Source organism: Hibiscus syriacus, unplaced genomic scaffold (genome assembly GCF_006381635.1).
Source record: "Hibiscus syriacus cultivar Baekdansim isolate YM2019G1 unplaced genomic scaffold, ASM638163v2 tig00113722_pilon, whole genome shotgun sequence".
Taxonomy (NCBI): domain Eukaryota; kingdom Viridiplantae; phylum Streptophyta; class Magnoliopsida; order Malvales; family Malvaceae; genus Hibiscus; species Hibiscus syriacus.
The window spans coordinates 2,328,874-2,335,103 of record NW_024063469.1 but is presented as its reverse complement, the minus strand read 5'-3'; the positions used below and the strand labels follow the sequence as shown (position 1 = coordinate 2,335,103).

Sequence of the window (6,230 nt, the reverse complement as noted above, 5' to 3'; positions counted from 1 at the left end):
AGCAGTGGAAAGCGACGAACCATGCTGTAATTGATTTCTCTAGTCACTCACCAATAATAATAGTAATTTGGGTTTATTTTATTTGTCTGTGAAAGCTGGAATATTCAGTTCAGATTCTAATTTTAGTAAACCAAACCGAGTATGTTTGTCAAAGTAAAAAATAAGCCGCTTCGACCATGTCGAATTAATTAACTTAGCTATTAAGTCATAATATTACTAGCAGCTAATAATTAAATAATTAGTGAATAACGTGGCGCCATCGTGGGAGGAAAAAGAAAAAAGAATATAGACATATAGTATATATGTATGTACCGAACCAACTTATTCGGTTCAACCTCCAGCAATCTGCCTATGCCGATTGGCTAACGTGAAGGGCCAATTATGGTTAATGTTATTTATGCAAAGCCTAAACAATGATACGATGGTGAAATGCATGCGGACCCTCAACAACACGAAAATGACATTCAATAATAAATTGAAAAGGTATGCACATGATTTTGATGGGACATTTTATTTATAATCTCAAATGTTTTTTTTATAAGAAATATTTTATTGAAAATAAATATAATAATTTGGAATAGATAAGTAAAGCGCTTATAATTGTCCACCACTAGTTAGGTATTAAGGGGAAAGTCACTGTGAATTGGGATGCTCAAATTGACCCCAAACGACTGCGTTGCAACTTGCAAGCCGAAGATTCCAATTCAGGAACATGCAAATCAAAGCAAACATTAATAGACCTTGGCCTGTGGACCACGCACAGTTGGAAAACGAAACCCAATCACTCCTCTCTCTTTTAGTTTACTTTTACTAGTTTTTCTTATTTGCGTCGATATCTTTGACTGGTTGGGTAAAACCTAAATTCCCAACTCTGACTGCTACCTCTGTTTACTGGTCTCCAAGCCAAATTTCTGAATGCACATTATTAAAAGTCGCAAGTCTTTAGTTTTTTTAAAGTTAATATCATATATATTAATTGTTTGTATTAATTATTTAAAAATAATTATAACAAAATTAATTAAACGTACATACATAGCTTAAAATTTAGATCAACCACCGACACAGGTATTAAGCCTCCTTCACAATGATGCGAGTGGCTACGCCTTGTCTAGATTGATTATTGCTAATTCAAGGTTTAAAACTAAAAAGTCTTCATAAACTAAATTAAAAGAAATATTTAATTTAAATGGTAAACATGTATTTAATTTTTTTTAAATTGAAACACACATTTAAAGAAATTATAAAATTTATGTTAAACAGAAAGAGTTTGGTGCATCATTGAAGCATACATATTAACTCATGTACGAATTAAATTATTTCAATATTTAAATAAGTAAATATCATTTTTAGAGATTATGAGATTCCAACATTAGAATTACAGGGTATTTAATAATTTATTATCAAATAATTAAAATATCTAAACATATATTATCATATAATTATCTTAAATTGATATATATATATATATATTATTACCTTTGTGGTTTGCAGTAAATGGTAACAGCTGGGGATCCCAGCAACGTGGGACCACGTTGTTTGGCCCAAATTAAAGGCAAGGACGCGACGACCAAATCCCAGCAGTGTCCGAAAGTGACGGCACGCTGACAACATGTCCAGCACATCCATAACGGGCCCGGTCTCCAACGCTAACCACGTCAGACTCGACTCAACAACATGTGTCCACACGCGTATCGGTTGCAGAGTCTTCTCCCACGTGTCCCCCGCTATTCCGTCAAGAATCTAGATCCCCCTATTCCTCAAAACAACATTGTTAAATCACTAAAGCTCAAATGTTTTAATCCCAAATAAATAAATAAATAAAACAAATCGACATTTGAACGAAATAAATAAACCAACAAATCGTGGTTCTAAACCCTATAATTACGCGCCTCTCCCCACTTTTTCCCCATCTACTCGCTCTTCGAATTCAACAACTCAACGCAGAGAGTTTCCTTCTCCGCTTCAGGTGATTATAATATTCTAATTCGCGTTATCGAATCGCATTTTCTTTGCTTTTTTTTCCCTTTCTTTTTGCTCGCCTAGAAAATGGAATGAAGGCAGTGGTTCATTTCATCACGGCGTCGCAAGTTTTTCCCCCCCATGCTTCTCTATAGGCTAGTAGCTATGTTTCTAGATTACGGATTCGACTGCGATATCACGATGATTTTGAAGATTGTTATGATGTGCTCATTACACTATGTTGCATTGCAATTTAATACTATGCCTCTCTCCCCTTGTGGGGCAATACGTCGATTTCATTAAGCAACTACTATTTACTTGTATTTTCTCTACCAAATGCCTTCTTTTAATCCCTTATGGGTCAGTTTTCTTTATGAATGAATGCCTGCTGTTTCAGTTTTTTGTTTTTGGTTTCATGTAAATTCAGGTTTTGGTGCCTTTTGCATGCTTGATTTGAGGATGATGTAGGTGTTTGTTTTTATCTTCCTTTTCCCCATACACTTACAGCTTGAGTTATTGAGGGTGGTGTGTTCCTGCAATTTTATCCTTTTTTTTATATCCTTTGTTCCTTTAAATGTTTTAATTAGGTGATAATGTTCTATTAGAGTTTAAAAGAATACTATTCCTTGGCAACAGTTTGCCTTGAATTATCATAATCAGCTTGTACCGTAGATACAACTTTATCATAATATTTTAGAAGTTCATGTAGAATTGCAGCCTAGTTGCTTAAAAAAAGAAGAAGAAAACGACACAAGACAGTGGGGGTGCTTTAACGGGTTGACCAGCTCGAACTCGATTCGGTTAAAACTCGATAAAAGTTCATATCGAGTTGATTCGACTCGAGACCTTAACGAGCTGAGCTTTATCGAGCAAAGTCTAACTCGATTCTATAAATTCGCGAGCAACTCGTTAATTTTTTAAAATATATTTTTAATAATTACTTCAAAATTATTTCATTCAAAAAATAAATCTAAATTATTATTAATTTATTAATAAATAATAAAAAATAATAAAATATTATTAATTAATAATATTATTTTAATACAAAAAAATTATTTTTAGTTATAAAAATAAGGTAAATTTCTTAAAAGCAACGAGTCGAGTTTAACAATAAATTTTTTTAACGAGCACGAGTCGAGCACAATTTTTATGAGTAACAAGTCAAGTCGAGCAGTACATTTTTTTAACGAATACGAGTCAAACACTTCCTAACTCACTTCTTATAATCACCCCTACATGTTAGTTGTCGAAACTTTCGCTCTTACAAATTAACTTTTGTCTGGTAAGAAAGAGAGTGAACTTTAAAAGGAATATGAGGCTATGAATGGTCATAAAAAGTATAATTTACTCTATTTCCCGGTGATAATTTATGCTTTTTTTAAGAAAATTCTCATGCTTATAAATTCTCTTTCCTTGCAAGTTGTGTGTCAGATTTTGCCCGCCTGTTCTGACTGATAAGATGTTTCCCTTATTCCCAATTTGTTTAAGTTTATTAATCTGAGCTGCTGATTTTCATTTTTGTGTCATCTTTGCTCATTTTCTTCTTCAACTTATATATAGTGCCTCTTCTGCCCCCAACCTTTTGGTTTTTTTGAAGTTATTTGTTTATAATTTTTTGGTAAGACATATTTGCTATCCTTGCCTTCAAATCAATGAATTTGTCAAATATGTTTAGTGGTTTTTGTTGCTCATTATTCATTTTCTGTTTTGATGGATGTTATTTTCGATCTGTACATTAATCATAGTTCTCCAATCAATTCCCTGCAGATACTGTCCTCGTACATAAGTTTTAAGCAGATTAACCAAAAGATATGAACAGGTTTGATTCTGATAGCAAGTTCTTTTAAAAAGTATCGAGATCTTTAGCTCGATTTTGTCCATTTTAACACTCTTTCTGTATCAGTTTTCACGGCCCTTATGTTTGATGGACTTCTCGCTGAACAGCTGTGACAAGAAAACTTTAAAGAGGTGGTTCTTCATTGATAAAAGGGTTGGCTAATTAGAATATCTGAGATTGAACATTAAGATTTTCTTTGTTGCTCGAGTGGAAAGTTTGCTAAGGAATCTGTTAGCTTTTACGTTATAAGTAGTGATACAAAGCTGGACCAAATGGACCTGAAACCCAATCCCACTGCTCCTGTTCTTGCTGATCCTGTAACGATAAGCAAGTCAAGATTAGTTGTACCTTCTGGTCTGTTTCCATGCTCACCTCCGGCATCGGTGTTTTCTCCAAATATATTAACTGTTCCTAGGAAAAAGCTGGAATTCTTGATGATGTCCGTGCTAGCAGCTGGCTGGATGCTATGAAATCCTCATCCCCACGTCATAAAATAACCATGGATTACAACCATGAACTTGTATCGGCTGATACGGATGTTGCATATCACACATGGATGGTATTGTTTCACTTTTACGTCTTTTCTCTTAGTTTAACTTTGAAGCAAGTTGATGGGTTATTGATGTCTCTGGTTACTTCTTTACTTTATTGTTTTACAGGTAAAGTATCCCTCTGCACTCACATCTTTTGAGCAAATTACAAATTTTGCAGAAGGCAAGAGGATAGCATTGTTTTTGGACTATGACGGGACGCTTTCACCTATTGTGGACAATCCGGATCTTGCCTTCATGTCTATTGATGTAAGAACCAATGGTTTGCTTGACAAGCCATTTGTAAAATATTTAATTCCTCATTTCCCCCCTTTGTCCTCTACTTATTAGTAGACTAACCAAAGGTTTTTATTTAGATGAGATCTGCTGTAGCAAAAGTGGCGAAATACTTCCCGACAGCTATAATTAGTGGAAGAAGCCGTGACAAGGTGATTTGAGGATCAAGTTCATTAATAACTTTGACGTCTTCTTTGGCATTGTTTGATTGCCTCATAATTGTGTTTTAATTTTAACTGCACCTTTCTCCATGCAATTGTTTATTCAGGTATATGAGTTTGTCGGCCTAACAGATCTCTATTACGCCGGAAGTCATGGAATGGATATCATGGGTCCTGTTAGGCAATCTTCTGTTGATGCTCCTAACTGCATCAGATCTACTGATAAGCAGGTTTGTCCTACAAATTTTCTATCTTTTTACATTATTGCCTGTGTTTCCATGTATTCTTTCTTAAGTAAACTTTTCTCTTTAATGCACAGGGCAAGGAAGTAAACTTGTTCCAGCCTGCTAGCAAACTTCTGCCGACGATCGAGGAAGTATGTAAATGTCTTCACGGTGCCGTACTTTAAGCCCTCGACTTTTTCATCCCCGTTCTAATGTCGAGCTCTCATTCTTCACAGGTTTATAACTCACTTGTCAAAAGCACCAAAGAAATAAAAGGGGCGAAAGTTGAAAACAATAAGTTCTGTGTATCTGTTCATTACCGAAATGTAGATGAGAAGGTAGATACTTTGCTCTGTATAAGAAGGCTATATCTTTTGGCGATGATTCTTAATAGCATCTACATAATTTATTAACTTCTTGAAACCTTTTTTTTTGTTTACTCAGAACTGGAAAACAGTCGCACAATGTGTCCATGATGTCATCAGAAACTACCCTCGTCTACGATTGAGTCATGGGCGGAAGGTGATCTTTAAAGACAATCTGATTCTCTGATCTTTCTGTAAATTCATGCCGTGTTCTTTTTATAATATTATTCATTCTTCTACATAATTAGGTTTTGGAGGTTCGGCCTGTGATCGACTGGGATAAGGGGAAAGCTGTTACATTTCTACTTGAATCACTTGGTATGTTTCCTAGACCTCTTCTTGGTCATGTCATGAGGCTTGTTTTTTCATCCATAATAATTGTAAAAAGAAATGGTTCAGGGCTCAGCGATTGTGACGATGTGCTTCCCATCTATGTCGGAGATGACCGGACGGATGAAGATGCATTTAAGGTTCTGAGGGAGGGAAACTGCGGATATGGCATTTTAGTATCTCCCGTGCCCAAGGAGAGTAATGCATTTTTCTCCCTTAGGGACCCTCAAGAGGTACGTAAAGGAGGATGGGGAGACCTGCAACTTGATCCATCCACTCCGTTTTCTCTTTTTCTTTCTCGTGGGTCTCACAATTGTTGTATTTGATCCAGGTCATGGAGTTTCTGAAATCGCTGGTGACGTGGAAGAAGAAGACAAGTGCTCTCTGAATACAAGAAGTAACATAGTTAAGGAAAATACACTGATACAAAGATAGACCATGTTTTTACTATATTCTATAGTTAACACATCGAGGCATTGGAGAAGAAGAATTCAGGCTCAATGCTGCTTGTCTTAACTGTATATTCC

At 35.4% G+C, this 6,230-nt stretch overlaps 1 pseudogene; it reads left to right on the top strand.

Annotated features, from left to right (window-relative positions):
* Positions 1-3,870: 3,870 nt before the first annotated feature.
* Positions 3,871-6,097, top strand: LOC120187013 (annotated as a pseudogene).
* The last annotated feature ends 133 nt before the right edge of the window (positions 6,098-6,230 follow it).